The sequence below is a fragment of the Diorhabda carinulata genome, chromosome 6 (assembly GCF_026250575.1).
Source record: "Diorhabda carinulata isolate Delta chromosome 6, icDioCari1.1, whole genome shotgun sequence".
NCBI lineage: Eukaryota > Metazoa > Arthropoda > Insecta > Coleoptera > Chrysomelidae > Diorhabda > Diorhabda carinulata.
In genome coordinates, this window is record NC_079465.1 from 24,023,796 (window position 1) to 24,040,995 (window position 17,200).

At 32.2% G+C, this 17,200-nt stretch overlaps 1 protein-coding gene and 1 non-coding gene across 2 annotated transcripts in view; one reads left to right on the plus strand and one right to left on the minus strand.

The window, feature by feature from the left end:
* LOC130895365 (butyrophilin subfamily 2 member A2-like) overlaps positions 1-17,200 on the minus strand; it is a 168,226-nt gene that overhangs the window by 42,764 nt on the left and 108,262 nt on the right. The window lies entirely within an intron of this gene.
* Trnap-agg (transfer RNA proline (anticodon AGG)) lies at positions 16,505-16,576 on the plus strand. Its single transcript has one exon. It is a non-coding gene; the product is annotated as a tRNA-Pro (tRNA).

Below are 17,200 nucleotides of genomic sequence, written 5' to 3' on the forward strand. Positions count from 1 at the left end.
AAGTCCTGTAAGACTCGACTTTACTAAGTCCAAATCGATCTTCCCCTTGCAAAAATCAAATTTTACTAACTCAATGCAGTAAGAGTATACTTTCCTTAGGTCTAATCAACTCAGTCTAGTAAATGTTCAAAATTTATCACTATTTTCATTTAATCAACTTTTGCTGAAAATATCAGTAAGAGTCGACTTTACCTAGGAAGAGTCAACTTTTACTGGAGAATCCACTTTTCCTGTAACAGATATAATAAAATTGAATATATAATTTACAGTTAAATGATTCAATTATAGAACGAAATATGTGAGATTTCCCGAACATTTCCAATTAGTAAGTTTAATGAAGCTTAAGAGCTCGTTAAAACTTTTGCACAATTTACGAGGTATTCCAAGAAAAATTGCAACTAAATTAGTAAATTATAGTTTTATATGGTTTTTGCAATCGATGATTCGAAATATTGTCTGAAACATTAGAAAAGTTCATTTGCCACATTGTTTTGAAGTGTATCTTTTCGGCTTCTATCTACACCTCATCTCCCAGCTTTGGTATATGAGATGGCTTCAAAGAGAACACGTCTCCGCTTCTACAAATTTCTCATTAAAATAATTTTCTATATTAGTTTATGATAACAGGATATAATATAACATGTTTTCATGCTTTCCAACCAGTCCTAGTCTAATTGGGCAAGACATCAAGTTAGAAAATGTAGAGTATTCAGATAATAATTCTCAAATCTAATTATATTGAGATTTTTTCAAATGTATGCTTTCTAATACCACAAAACAATGTCGAAAGGAAATTTCATTTCATCAAACTTTAATATAGAAACTAATTTAACAGTTTGATTAAACCAAATTCGAGCTTGGAATCACATAAAAGAAATATGCTATTAAAGAATCCAACGAATTTTTTTTGCATACTAAGTAAAATCTCAAATCCATGACACAAACGATGGATACTCTCTTCGTAGGCAAAACCGACCGCAAAGTTGTAGCAGTTATAAATCTAAACGGCCCTCTCTTATTGCTCCTGGGAAATGGCTATTATTTCGAGTTTTGATAGATGGACTCTCACCATTTATTATATTATTATTTATACTAAAAGGGTACGTTGATTTTAGTATCAACTAGGAACGAAATGATGTAATATATTTACATAATTTTAGTATATGTTTACTAAAATTATGAAGGTGAGTACATAAATACCTGGAAAGTTAAACTTGAAGTGATTACCGCGTGCACTCACAATCGACCACAAACGAAATATTGTGACAAGGGTATTTGACGTACCTCAACTGTCATTTGGACGAATTTTTCTTTCATTTCGTAATCGAGAATTCACCACAGAACATCAGACATCAAACAGCATTCAAAATAATGAGTTACTTGTAAGAAATTGTCAGTAAACAAGGCCACGGTGGGTTTTAGGATGTTTTCTTATTTAAATATCGTCAAAAGGGTGTAAAAATAGATACCAATTTTGAAAAAAATGTTTTTATTCCTTGAACAAATCTTATATTTAAAAAAAAGTGTAGAAACATGAGTCGCATTGTATCAAAGAGATTATTTTAGAAAATTAAATGAATTTTCTTTTAAATACTTTGTGTATTTAAAAATTAATGACCCTGTACATTCTTCTTATGAATATATGTATATGAATATCGCGAATATTATCATTTTATAACAATCCCGTAATCGAACTGAACGTGGATTGCCTGTCAAAATTGTCATTGTCAGATATAAATGACAGCGTCAATTATTCAGACAATGAGTGAAAAATCGAGTGCATCCGATATGGAAATGGAAAATACTCAACTTGAAATTACGAATATCATAAAGGAAAACTTGACGCCGCAAAAATCGAGACGTGAATAGTATTATACACTATTAAGAGTAACAAAAATTGAATAAAAACGATAAATTTTTATTTGCCTCATTAAAAAAAACACTTTATCTAAATTTCATCATTTCCGCTTTTATCAATTCCTTCTTCTAATGCGTAGATTTTTTGTTACAGTATAATTTTCAACACCTAGTAACCCATTCTAAAATTAACCCTTAAAAACTCGAAGAAAAATATAAGTTACTATAGTGAGTATCGTTTTATTGCATCGTAAAAACATTATCTCGTTTTCATCAAAATCCGAGCAACTGTACTAAAGTCAATTCAGGCAGTGACCTATTGTAGTCATTATGAGGAACATTTAATATGACATTTGCTCATAATATTCCCATTTAGGATGAATGGGTGTCCATGAATCTTAGCAGAATGTCAATTACTTTTTGTGACGGACCTCTTGACTACGAATTAAGTTCCGTACGAGGATAATCCCAGGAGTCCTCTGGTCGACAAAGAAATCACGAAAATTTTGATATTTCTCAACGTGATTTTAGCTACATATACTTTTCCCAGCGATGTTCAATAAGTTCGATACCCTATTTATAATAAGAATCGTCAAGCTCCTCAAAATAGTCATTAACGAAATCATCTCTTTATTGTTGGAAAATTTTTGACCAACGAACCGTTTTGTCAAGTCTGGGAACAGAGGATAATCCGAGGGGGTTAAATCTGCAGAATAGAGTGTACGAGATACTTTAATTCATTAATATACGGTGTGCCACACTTTTTGAAATGTCTATTATGTCTGCTAGTTCATGCAATTTCAGTCAGGATTTTCTCCAACATTTCTGGAATCGTTACCTCATTTGGAGGACCGGGACGATGCTGGTCTTCGTTTAAACTCTGCTACAATATTTTACTGTTGATAACGAAGGAACAGTCTCATCCAGAGTAGAATCTAGTTCTAAAAATACTGTATCGGCAATTTTTTCCATGTTTACAAACTCAATGAGAACGTTCACTATTTATGGCTGCACATATAAATTTTTCCAATGACTTTGTACTACTGAAAATATTATTTCTGTTGTCTTTTATATAATTTAATTAGTATTTGTATTATATCAACTCCATTCTCTTTGATGTAAAATACATTATTTCATTAAAAATTTCAGAAATATGATTTTTTTTCAAATTTATTTTATGATTAAAAGAATAACATTAGACCTTGTGAAAATATAACAGACAAACGCGAGGTGTGTAAAATTTTGTTCCCTAATTACTTCAAAGAGAATATTCCATAGATACTTCTGTACTTAAACTTTGAGGTTTGAGAGTATTTAATACCAAAAAACATTCCTTTTTACTCTCTTTGAAATTATTAATATCTCCCGTAAAAGTAGAAATGACATTTGTGTCAGGTAAAAATATGAAATAGCAAATTGTTTTTAGACATGATTATTTAATGTATAATTAAATTTTTAAAAGAATTTAAAGCGTTCAAAATTGAACAAATTCAAGCAGAAAAATCTCGTCACGAAGATGGTTAAAGCAAAAAATATCGAAAGCCGAAAATAACATTATTACCACATTTTATGTTATTTTTTTTACCGAGTTTTGCCGTTGTGTATTCCGTGAACATACAAGTGATAATAGGAAATAAATTTGGTCGAATATCCATCGTATTTTGCGGTATTTTCGAAATCCATTTTAAACGAAATGATATCCGTTCGATTATAGATATAACAAATAAAGGATTCAACTGTATCGAATAGAATACTACTGAAAATAAATATCTAAATAATCAAGTATTTATTAAACGCTATTTTTTGAACACACTATATAACGGTATCTCAATTTAAGATCGTATTTATGGGTCCAATTTTCAATATTTATAGTTACCCTACTGTTCAGAACGAGCTATAATAAAGGTTGTTTCAGCTCTGCGACAGTCACAGTATGTGTTCCAGTTAACGAGAAATTGAGTCGCTCCACTTGGTCATTCTCTTTCTCACAATGTGTAGAGTTGAGCAGTTTTCTTAAATTAAAAATCGGGATACGGGGCAAAATGTTCTATGGGTCATTTTTATAATGAAAAAGATAAAAGTTAATACTGTGGAGATGTTATTAGAAAACATCATTCAATTTAATTGAAAACCTTAACAAGTACAAGAGTTTTCCTTTTATTTTTTTTTGTAATATGTACCTCTACGTATTCAATACTATGACTTATTTCTTTGCTTCAATCCTTCAATTTCTTATTTTCATTTATTCTATTTCTTAATTATCGATATTTGCATTTATATTTGAATTTTGAATATTTTGAATTCGATTTTTAATTGGATTTTAGATACACAAACAAAAGGATTTATCAAATTTCTGTAAACAGTCGAAATAACGAGCTACGTTCACAAAACAACAAATATCGATATTTCTACTCATTTTATTTTCAAAAAACAAAATATTCCCAATCCCTCCTTCACCTTCACCTATCTCTTCCGTCTTTTCGTGATCCTCGTGAAATTTGTTTGTTATCGGGCCTCAAAACACTGTCATCTGATATCGCATCTTTTTTAACCGTAAATAAAAAAGACAATTTTTTTCATTGAGAAGACGCATACATCAATAACTAATTCGACCGACGTGGCGGATACTTTTTTATTTTCGGGTCATTTGTCTCAGAGATACGTAATCCGAAAAGGACAAGGTTAAATAGATTATAGGGTTTAATCAAATCTGGATAGCAGCATCTTTTGGACGAAAATAAGATGGACTGCAAAGAAATCGTCCGAAAACAAATTTAGGATGAAGCGTTAGTGGGATGAAGCTCGATAGTTCAGGACAAAGTAGAGGAAAGTCTTAATTAAATTACTTGGTGAATATAATATTTGGTTGTGTACAGAGTATTTAAATAACAGTTTTCTCTATTACGCATAATTCGTTTCTGGAACATTAAGAAGTTACCGGAAAGTTTTTAGAATTTTGTACGCGTTACACTTAGGAAGAGTGTGAAAGTTTGAAATAAGCCATTAGCCTCACCTCGCCCAGGTATACATTTAACGTAACTTTTCGAGTATAAGAAGAAGACTGAAGTCGATCATTATAAATCATATTTTCTCTAAGCAACTGAAACTTAAATTGAATTAACTAATTTAGCGACAATGTTTCGCAAGTTTCTCGAAACTCCCCAACAAAAAGACAATGAAATAATAAACGGTGTTCTTATTTCAAAAGTTTTCAAGAGTAGATTTCAGAAAGTTTGTTATCATGGCGGTGCAGACATATTTTACGCAACTTTTGAAATGTCTTCATTTTCCACAAAAAAAAAACTTAAGAACTGACAATATCACCTTAATGCTATTTTGGCATCCTCTTTAGAATACTTGTGTAAAACTTTGTATTTTACTTTTGTTGGTATTTGACAAAGTTCAGATAACTTTCACGAGATTACAGATCACGAGCTTAAGTACTTCTGTCGACCGAGAAGGCTTACGAACTAATATCGAAAAAGAACTTCATCACATACAAAAATCTCAACTTCAGAAAACGAAAAACTTCGATTTTATCTCAACCAATTTTTGAATATATTTGAAACGTTACTCAACATTCAACATACTATATAATATATACACTGAAGCAAATAAAAGTTTGGAATCTGCATAATTACAACCTTATACGTTCTCCAACCAAAAGCTGGTTTCACCTTATCTTAAAGAGAAAAACTTTTAAAAGACTATGTGAAAAACTCAAGACATTTCGATTAGTCAGTCAGTGACAGCCATTTAAGTGAAGCTACTTTTGTTATTTTCGTATGTTAATTTATCATTTCATTATCTTAATGAAAATAAATACTATACAAGCCCAGCAAAGGCTTCAAAAATGTTATCTGGTGCATCGAAAAGAACCATTCGTTATTGGTTGGCTGAATTTAAACGTAGTCGTACAAATACCGACGATGAAGAACGTTCTGGTCGTCCACTTGATGTGGATACTCCAGAAAACATAGCTGAGGCCCTAAGGATATCAGAAGGCAGTATGTTTATGATTATGCATGAACATTGGACTATTAGAAAGCTTTTTTCGAAGCGGGTGCCGCGTTTAGTCACAGTCGATCAAAAACAACAACGTGTTGATAACTCAGAGCAATGTTTGGCCACGTTTACATGTATTAAATCAGATTTTTTGCATCAATAAGTGACAATGGATGAAACATGGATACATCACTTCACTTGGAAATCAAAACGATCATAATCTGAGTGAAATGCATCCGACGAACCACGTATGAACCGTTCAAAAGCACAACAATCAGCAGGGAAGGTTATGGCCTCAGTATTTTGGGATGCACATGAAATATTGTTCATAGACTATCTTCAAAAGAGAGAGATAATCGATAGCGAATGCTCCGCCAGGAAAAACGGTCTCATTTATCCATGATAAAAGCACTATTTCACCAAGACAATAGAACGATTCACAATTCGATTAAATTGAACGAATAATACTTCAAAATGCTTCCTCATCCACCGTTTAGACAAGATCTGGTCTCTAGTGACTACTGGCTATTTGTTGATCTCAAAAAACTTCGTTGGTAAAAAATTGAGCACAAATAAAGGAGCAATTGCTGAAACTGAAGCCTATTTTAAGGCAAAAGACAAATCCTTCCACAACAACGTCATCTGGAAGTTATTGGAACGATTGTATTGATGAATAAATCCAATTTTTGGAAAACAAAATGTGTTTTTTTTTAGTTATATATCATTTGAATAAAGTATATTATTTATTTAAGAGTTTTAAATCGTTTTCATTATTTTTATTCAAATTTAATTGCCATAGCTTCTACAGAAATATATTTTACAAAGTAAATTGCCCCAACAATTGAATAAAATGAATTATCATCATTTCGTTATATCATTATAATAACTAGGAATCACGAACTAGATTCAGAATTATGCGAAAAGCTCATAGGCGTATTCGAAAGGTTTTCAAAGTTATACTGTACATGTATTATATAAAAATGAGGAAATTTAATATCGATACAAATTTTCCCCGCTACTGATCATAATAAATTCAGTTAGATAACGTGACTGAAATGATTTGCTTCTAGGTCGTATCCATCACAAGTGAAGTAGTCTCCCAAACTCCATTGCCCTTAGTCAGCAAACAGTTAACAAAAAGGGGATGAAATTTTAGTATAAACTTTCCACTACGAATAATTTCCATACTTTATTTTTATAGTTTCTACAGTTTTCCGACTTGAGAGAAAATAATATTGACACAGGACAATTCTAAGGTTAAAATATCTTTTATAGAGTTTTTCGAATTGAACTTTTTGTTATCATAAAATTTATCAGTAAAAACATGATAAAATAAACTAATAAAACGTGTATAAATAAATGTTTCCGCAATGATTAATGATATTCCCGTTTCAGATAAATACTGTTATCATCCAAAACGACAACTTAATTTTTTTATTCACTTTTTATGGTTTGGTTTTTCGACAATGCGACATGCGTATACCAAATGTGTGTGGTGCTTTCGAAAAACAACAAAAAACTAATTTTTCTACGACCGTGCGTTTTAACCCACTTTCCCGCACGCATTTTAGTTTTGAAAGTGTGAAAATTATGCAAATTTTGACTTTATTAGATGGTTTTTTACTTCTTATTATTATTATAACTATTGTTACTACAGGTAAATAAATATTTACGAAATAGACCATCAAATAAAATTTAAATCTTTCCTAGCTTTTTGTGGCATTTTTAAACGTCAAAGTTGTTCAAAACGTCTTTGAAGTGACCGAATAAGTGCAATCTTCTTCTAAATCAAACCACATTAAACCGAATCCGATACAATAATATTAATGGATTCATCTGACGAAGAACTTCTCGAAGCCATTTTGAAGGCTGCAAATGAAACTAATTCCGAGCTGTTACCTGCCAAATGACTTAAAACCGTTGACGTCACCGTCATCTTTATGCGACCTGCAACCGATGCCATCTTCATCGACGTCATCTACCTTCCAGTTGAAACCAAATAACTGGACTGGCAATTCTTACTAGTCTATTATTATGTTTATTGGAATAAAATAATTTTAGAAAAATGGGTTGGTATACTCCGCGTCGTTTGGGACAACTGCAGTCGTGTGCGGGAAAGTATCACTTTCCGCACTTGTTAGGAAAATAACTATTTATTTAGTGACATTTGTTCAAATAGACCATAACTAAATTTTGTATGTTGATATATGATATAGATGGTACTCCATCCAGAGAATCAATCTGTTTAAATTCACTGTTAGAACTCGAACACTACAATTTGAAATTCCAATAATCAAAAACACCAAATTAAGATGTTGCTAGTAATTGAACAAGCTTGTTATCATTGTTTCATCAGTACTAAAATATATGATAATTAAGACATTATATAGGTAATACAAAAAATCAAACCTATAATAATACGAGCGTGGTTCAATATATATATATATATATATATATATATATATATATATATATATATATATATATATATATATATATATATATATATATATTAATCGGGTTAAAACGTTCTTCGCCGTCTTCCGATTCCCAGTTTCCATTTTTCTCGATCTTCCCAAAGATCTTCTTCCAATCCTCTCTCTCGAATATCCTTCTCGATACCTTCTCTCCAGCTTAATCTTGGTCTTCCTCTTTTTCTTCTTCCTTGTGGTGTCCAATTTAAAATTTGTTTGGTTATGCGGTCTTCAGGCATTCTTTGGACATGTCCGTACCATCTTAACTGATTCACCCTAATGTCTTCCGTAATCGTATGTTGCACTTTCATGATCTCCCTGATTCTGTCGTTTCTTATTTTTTCCAGTCTTGATATTCCTGCCGCGCGTCTCCAATAATCCATTTCTGTGGCTTCAAGCATTTTGACTGTTTTTTCTTTTAGAGGCCAGACTTCGCTATTATATGTTGTTATACTTTTTATTATGCTATTGTATATTCGATGTTTGTTTTCCTTGGATATTTGTTTGTCCCACAATACACTATTTAGTTGTCTTATTGCTTGTCTTCCTTGGTTTTTTCTTTGTGTTATTGCTTCATCTAATCTTCCATCATTAGTGATGATCATGCCTAGGTATTTGTATTTTGTACAATGACTTATTTTTTGTTGTGTTTCTTCAAGTATTAAATTTTGTTGTTCTCCTCCAATACACATATATTCCGTTTTACTAAAATTTACTTCTAGACCCCATTTCCTGTATTCCTCTACTAGCTTTCTTGTCATATATTCTAAGTCTTCGTAGTCCTGTGCCAAGATTATTTGGTCATCTGCAAAACACAGGGTATATAGTGTGGAATCGATTAGTGGGATGCCCATGTTCTTACATTTCCTTTTCCAGTGTGCTAGTGCGTGTTCCAGGTATATCTTGAAGAGTGTGGGCGACAGACAGCATCCTTGTTTTAACCCCTTATTGATGAAGAATCCTTTTAAGACCTTGTTTCCTATTTTTACTTGTGATTTACTGTTTTCATAAAGTTTTTGTACTGCTTTTATTAGGGCCGCATTTATATTTGTTCTTTCCAAGGCATCCCATAGTTTTGTTTGCGGTACGCTGTCATATGCTTTTTTAAGGTCAACATACAAAAGGTGGAGTTCTTAATTTTTGGCGGTTTTCTTATCAATTATTTGCGAAATCGTAAATAAATGATCAATAGTCGACCTCCCCGCTCTGAAGCCTGCCTGTTCTTCTGCCTCCATGTTGCAATATTCCTGTTCGATTTTATTTTTTATGATTTTTCCATAAATTCTGGATATTGTACACAGCACTGTAAGTCCCCGGTAGTTGTCGCAATTTTCTCTGTCCCCTTTTTTATATACGGTAGTCATATAAGATGTTTTCCACTCTTGGGGTAGCGCTTCGCCATTTATACACTTCTGGAAAAGCATTTGCAGATGAGAAAAAAGTTTTTATTTTTTATTTTTATTTTTAATTAACTCTGGTGCTATTTGACCCGGGCCTGGAGATTTTCGATTCTTTAGTGACTGACAAACGTCTTTTACTTCTTTAATTCTAATTCAATGTTTATATTGTCCTGTTTTTGATTTTTGAACTCTGGTCTTGTTTCTGTAAACAATTTAGAGAAGTACTCATCCCATTTTTCTAATGTTATTGGCGATATAAGATTATTTGATCTATCTTCTCGAAGAGATTTTAAGGTTTTCCAACTTTCTGTGTTCTGGGTTCAAATATAAACGCGTGAAAAATTTCGTGGCTGCACTGTTCTGAAGCCGGGACCAATGTTCTACGGCCACTCTTTGAAATCCTCAATTTCTGTTTAGTATACAAGAATAAAAAGCAAATTTCATGTTAAATAAGCAAGCGCCGCTCCAAATTAAATATACAACAAAGAGTAAACACAACACAAAGTTGTAGTTCAATGTTATCCAGTCAAAAGTTGGATAATGACGTCTAACTACAAAGACACTTTGTATTCACTGTACTCCAAAACGAGCATCACCAAAGGAAATAATCATACACAACAGTGACAACTCTACTGACAATTACCTGACACGCGTTTCTCTAGAAATATTTCAATGTATCTAGTATATATTTTGTTTTTCAATTTATATGTTTACGTTAATTATTTTTCCCTTAAAACATTCAATCGATAGAATGAGCGTTTTGGTATAAAAAAATTATCTATCTATCTCTTTAATCTTTTCCCTCGGTAAATACAGTCCGGAATATATATAAAAGACACTGTATAGTTTATTCCGTTTAATAAAGGTTCGGATTCTTTGAATTCCCTCCATTCTGATGCTACGTTGAAAGGACATATGATTTTTTTAAGAATCCACGATCCCTCCTAACGTAATATGTTTCCTACAAAAATACCAGGCTCGGAATTTGTTTGGGTTACTTTTTAGACCTGGACATTGAACAAGAGTTATTTACGTAAGGGCCGGGGAGTTTTGCAAATAGGTTTATTTTGGAAATTCAAATAGGCGTCGATTTTGTGGACTACATATTCAATGTTGAGATTTGAACTCATCGCAAAAATATCCAGTAGGATACCATGGGAAAAATCGTACATTTTGACGAAGGAGTTACATTAATTTTACCAAAAAAGATTTCAGAACAATAACAAAACGATCAATTTTATATTATTTGGATTTATGTCTTTTTACGGTTTTCATGAAAAGTGTTTCAATGAAATTTGGAGTTTCAAAACTACTATATTTCAATCATAATGTCTCAAAAACAAAAATTGAAGTGTGATATTTAAGGTTTTCTTATAATTTCGATTTTTTCGACTGGCCTGTTTTTCAAATCTTGAACTATGTATTTGGTGTGTATTTGTAGGTCGACTTGCAATAAACATTTCCATGTAGAAACCACTAGAATCTCTTAAGAAAATATTGACTTTGCCAAAGTAAATAGTGTTTTCTTTAGAAACAGAAAAAAATCCATCGAATTTCTAGTCGTTTCTGAGGTCCTAAAGAAACATTCCAGCTTTCGTCGAAGTATGAAAATTATGCGGGACCAAAGTGACTATAGTTACTGATATTTTTAACGAAACGAAAATATTCAGAGCTTCTTTACAGGGTATGAAAAAAAAAATATTTTTTTCCGCACTATAATGATACATTAATTCATCTTCCTGATTAGAGAATTAACTTTGTTATTGGACTCGACAATTTCTGATTCAAAACAAAATTGATAGAACTCAGCGTTGATGGACGAAAATAATTTTATTAATTCCATCAAGAGTCCTGAAAACAAACCCGGCGTCCTTCGAAAACTCCACCACAAAACAATTTACATGAGAACAAATTTCGAATCAGCCGGGAATTTTCCACATCGAGTCTTTCTGTCGCCGTAATTATTTTCCACGGTTTACGTTTTCACGGTCGAAAAATAAATTAAATTTGACAAATGACTTGTCAACTTTCATACGCATTCTAAAAACCCGAACAATTGGTAAATGTGACATTTCTTCAGCTAGTTCGGGATGATTTTAAAGCGATGAACTGAATGAGGGGTTGTTTTGAAAACAAGAGGAAATTAAATTATTCCCCCGAATAAATCTCTCGTTAATCTAATTCTCAGTTAAAATGAGGTTGGTAAGAAGTGTTTGGAATTCAATAGTTTTATTTTTTGTTCAAAATGTTCGAAAAGAAACGACAATTTAGATTCGAAACGGTGTCTAGAATAGGTTCAATTAAGCAGATGAAAATCTATTTACTCCTAGAAATAATACACTTTTATATTATTGTTGATAATAAAAAAACATTTCCTAACCAAACGAATCCATATAAATTGCACCCGAAAAGAAAGCTCGTAAATTATTTAGATACCTTTATATTGCACACCCCTCTCATTTACTGTGGGCATTTTCTCATTACGGTAGGATTTTCCGGCAGATCAAAGCGTTGCGTGTATTATTACGTTGTCTGTTAGAATGAAAAGCGTTTTTCGTCGACGTTCAGGTTCGCATAAATCCGAGATACAAAATCTAGTTGAACTTTTATAAAATTTTGTTGCTTTTCAAGATTTTCACAAACTATTCAGTTAAAAGATACTGTTTAACTTTTTTCAATTGCTTTAGCTTTGAATGAGGCTTCAATTATGAGGTTAAAGTATTCATAGGTTCGCTCCAACCCATCAAAAAACCCTACTTGGTACTTGATACCAAGTATAGTTACAAGAATCGTGCATACCCGGAGATTACGCAGAAAATATAATCTTGGACATTTATAAAATTTTGTTGCTTTTCAAGATTTTCACAAATTATTCAGTTAAAAGATACTGTTTAACTTTTTTCAATTGCTTTAGCTTTGAATGAGGCTTCAATTATGAGGTTAAAGTATTCATAGGTTCGCTCCAACCCATCAAAAAACCCTACTTGGTACTTGATACCAAGTATAGTTACAAGAATCGTGCATACCCGGAGATTACGCAGAAAATATAATCTTGGACATTTATAAAATTTTGTTGCTTTTCAAGATTTTCACAAATTATTCAGTTAAAAGATACTGTTTAACTTTTTTCAATTGCTTTAGCTTTGAATGAGGCTTCAATTATGAGGTTAAAGTATTCATAGGTTCGCTCCAACCCATCAAAAAACCCTACTTGGTACTTGATACCAAGTATAGTTACAAGAATCGTGCATACCCGGAGATTACGCAGAAAATATAATCTTGGACATTTATAAAATTTTGTTGCTTTTCAAGATTTTCACAAATTATTTAGTTAAAAGATACTGTTTAACTTTTTTCAATTGCTTTAGCTTTGAATGAGGCTTCAATTATGTGGTTATAGTATTCATAGGTTCGCTCCAACCCATCAAAAAACCCTACTTGGTACTTGATACCCAGTATAGTTACAAGAATCGTGCATACCCGGAGATTACGCAGAAAATATAATATAAATGCTCTCAAAAACCGTTACAGATTAGCAAATATGTTATGAGAAATTACAGGTTTCATAAAAAAAAGTTATCGGTATAAAACTAGAACATGTCCAAGTGATTCTCCTTTCCAGAAACATATGATGAGATGGTGGAAAACAAATACTAAACATAAGTTATTTTTTGGTTTCTTACATTTTCGAACAAACATAAATTTTGATTACAAAAATTTACACCTACATATTCATATTTCTAGAACTTTTATAGCTTCTTCAAGCTCGTTTACGTATACGAAGACATTTACTAAATAATTCATCTCGGTTTACATTTTCGATAAAGGCACCCACCGATATTGCATTGAACAACTTGTTTTCCTTCACATATCGCATATATTTTCCTTCTTTATTTCCTTTCGAAGAAAACCGATACCATATTTCTTACGATTTTATTTTCAATTCATTCTTATTCTTATTAATAATTTTGCAGTGGTTTTACCAAATCATGAGATCTCAATCTGAATATTATATCTCCAAACAAAATTTCATCAGTTGAAACTATTTCTATCTATATAACGACACTCAATAAACGTCCACAATGGCCCTGGTTTCGTGAAATAATTTTAATCAGAAAATGGCTTATTGAAACTAAATCTAAAATCGATATCAACGACACAAAAATTTCAGTTGATCGATTGTATTGTACTAAGTGGTTTTGAGCATAATTTTAACGCTATTCAATTCAATTCATATTCTATGTATTGTTTTTCTCGTTTTTTTTTTCTTAATAAAGAATAAATACACTATTAACTTTCAACGTGGCTTTTCTATGTTTTCTTATTTATTTGTTCCAAATTCTTTCTTATGGTGGACCCCATGAAGAAATATTTGAATTCTTCTAGTTCTAGTTTTCACACTTTAATTGTTATTGTTATTTTTATGATGGTTTATGAACGTCTATTATATACTGTATATATTGACATTGACCCAATATACATTTATAAATCTCCCCCTGTCATATTTGTACACCTTCAGCCCCGTGACAGCTCGATATAAGGGGGAAATCGTAGATAAAATCGGTCAGGTATTAATGTAAAGAATAACGTGTATCAAGATAAAAAATAAAATATTTAAAATTCTGCATGAGAATATGAAATTCATTCATGTCATGTCGTGGCGACATTATCGGAATAGTTTGTTTTGACCTACTATCACCGCACCTTATCAATATTACAAAAAAAAGAAAATGTAATTGTTAGTCTCATCGTGCGATCATTCATTTCGAAATGCGAGTATCTAAACTTTGTTCAAAAATAATGAGAATTTTTGTTTATCGAATAATTTTGTTATTATTTTGTAACAATACGTTTACAAATCAATCATATTTTACATCTACTTTGTTGATTGTTTTATTTTGATGATTTTCAATTTTTGAAGCGTGTTTCCGAAGCTGAGTAACAGAATGAAGTTCTATTCATTTCTAGACGTTTTATTATTCTGAAATTACTCGTTTAATTCTTAAGACTTGGTCTAGTTTCTTCTACTATTCAGTCTTTTCAAAAATATATGTCGTGCCATCTCTTTGGGAAGTTGATGGGAAGGTCTCCTTGAGATCTCCAATTAGCCCATAAATCTTCCCAAATTCTATCGACTTGTTTTACCAATAGTGTCATTTCGATCTCGTGAATCTTACTAACCCATAGAGAAAAGTTCCAAGTGCTCAAGCTTGGCCCAGGCTTGGCCCAACCATGTAGAACTCTGGGCCAAGCTTGTAAGCCAGGCTTGGCTCAGTCTTGGTAAAACTCTGGAGTGATAACGATGGGACAAGCTTGGTCACCAAGACTGGGCCAAGCTTAAATGCCAGTGCTGGGCCAAGATTAAATACCAAGTCTTAAAAATAAGCACTCATTAGTTGAATAAAAATATCAAATGCTTGTAGATTGAACAAGTCTGTACCACTATCGTTAACCTCACTCACAGAACTGATGTTCACACTTAAATTATTTAAGCTTTACGCGTTCACAATTGAGTTTTTTTCTCTATACAATGCACGCCATCTTTGAACTCGAAGATATGGTTACTTTTAGTGGCAATAAATAATAAAAAATGTTATAAGAAACATACACACTGAATAAATTAGAGATCGGATTGATCAGACCGATAATTAAAAAAAGTATGGCTGCCGACGGGCTAAAATACTCGAACCACGCCGTATGTGACCCAACATCCGAAGCTTGGGTCCCCAATGAATGGCCAAGGTTGGGTTAATCAGGATTGGCGCAACTTTGGTCCAAGCTTGGGTTGTCAACGAAGGCTGGAATATTCAAGCTTGGCCCAAGCTATGGTAATCATTGGTATGGCCAAGGCTGGGTCAATCAACCTTGGCCCGAGCCTGGTTTGGTAATAAATAGCCAAGGCTGGGATACCCAGGCTTGGCCCAAGCTTGGGTAATCATTGGTATGGCCGAGTTAAGTAGCCTGGCCCACGCATGGGCCAATACAGGTACGCCGAAGATAGGCTTCCCAGGACTGGCCCAGGCTTAGCCCTTTTGTCAATTCTGGGGTTACCTACATGGGTAAATATTCCCTGCATATGTAAATGTAATTCTTACTAATGGTGGACATATACTCGTATTTGTTTTTCCATATGAGGTCTCGCAGATATTCATCCTCGTTATTTGTTATCAAGACTATCACCTTGTACAATTCCTGATAGTATTGGAGATCGTTAACGAAATTTTTAACTACGATTGACTTGATCTAATAACAGCGATCAATAAAGAAGTACACACAAGAAAAACAGCTTAAAAATCCATATATACAAAAAGAGATGGAAAGAAAGAAAAATTACTCATTTTTATTTATAAATATTTCATTATGTGTATAAATTTTTTTGATTCACTCTGTATTAAACAAATAATACACAATTCTATAAATTTGACCCTGGTAAATCAGACTCGTAAATGTTTAGGTAATTATGTTAATGGACAAATCAACAACCGACCCAAGTTGGAATGTTACACACGCATGAGATATCTTATGTATATATGTTTGAATCGAATACCTAGTTTGATGTGGGCAGCATCACGTGCAACTTAATCTAATGACATGGACTACAACTTTTGAAACCAGAACTTGTATATTGCGAATCAAAAATGTTGTATTTAAGTATTATTCTAAACATTTTTTATTATTTTGATTGGATCGGAACAACCAGAACTCATTATTTGAATTTTTTAATTATTAATTTGTATCCATATTTATTTATAGTTAAATTTTTTCAACGGCTCGTTGGTCTAGGGGTATGATTTCCGCTTAGGGTGCGGGAGGTCCCGGGTTCAAATCCCGGACGAGCCCAATTTGTTTTACATTTTTTTATATACATGTGAAAATTAACTTTTTAATCTCCAAATATGAAGCCAAGCGTAAATTCTAAATAAAAAACACAAGCTGTAGTAAAATTTTTTTATATTTAATAGAACCGTTAATCTCGTAAAACATTGACATAAAAGTTGATTAAAATTATTTTTTCTCTGAAAACGTCCATAATTAAGTAGTAAATTCGATATTACTCTTAAAAAATAACTATTACACTGAGAAAAATGATTTTAAAGAAATCAAAGAAGCGAAAGTTTCCATTAAAAAATTGATTAGTCTTTCCAACGGATCAAATAGAAAAGATTTTCGAAAACCAAGCAATTTGAATAATATCTAGTAGATAATAATGATAGATCTAGAAAGCATATAACAGGTTATTATGAAGAATTTTTTCCAACCCAGTTTCTCCGATGAATAAATATTTTGTGATTAAATGGAAAATTTAACGACTAATTAAATTGACGGACGCTTATAATGACGAACGCTGTACTAAAAATATATTATAATGGAAATAAGGGCACCTGTTTGTAACAGATAAGTGGAAACGTTGCTTGAGGCACTTCAGAACAGAGTTTTCCAAGTTAGATTAGAACTTCCATGCAG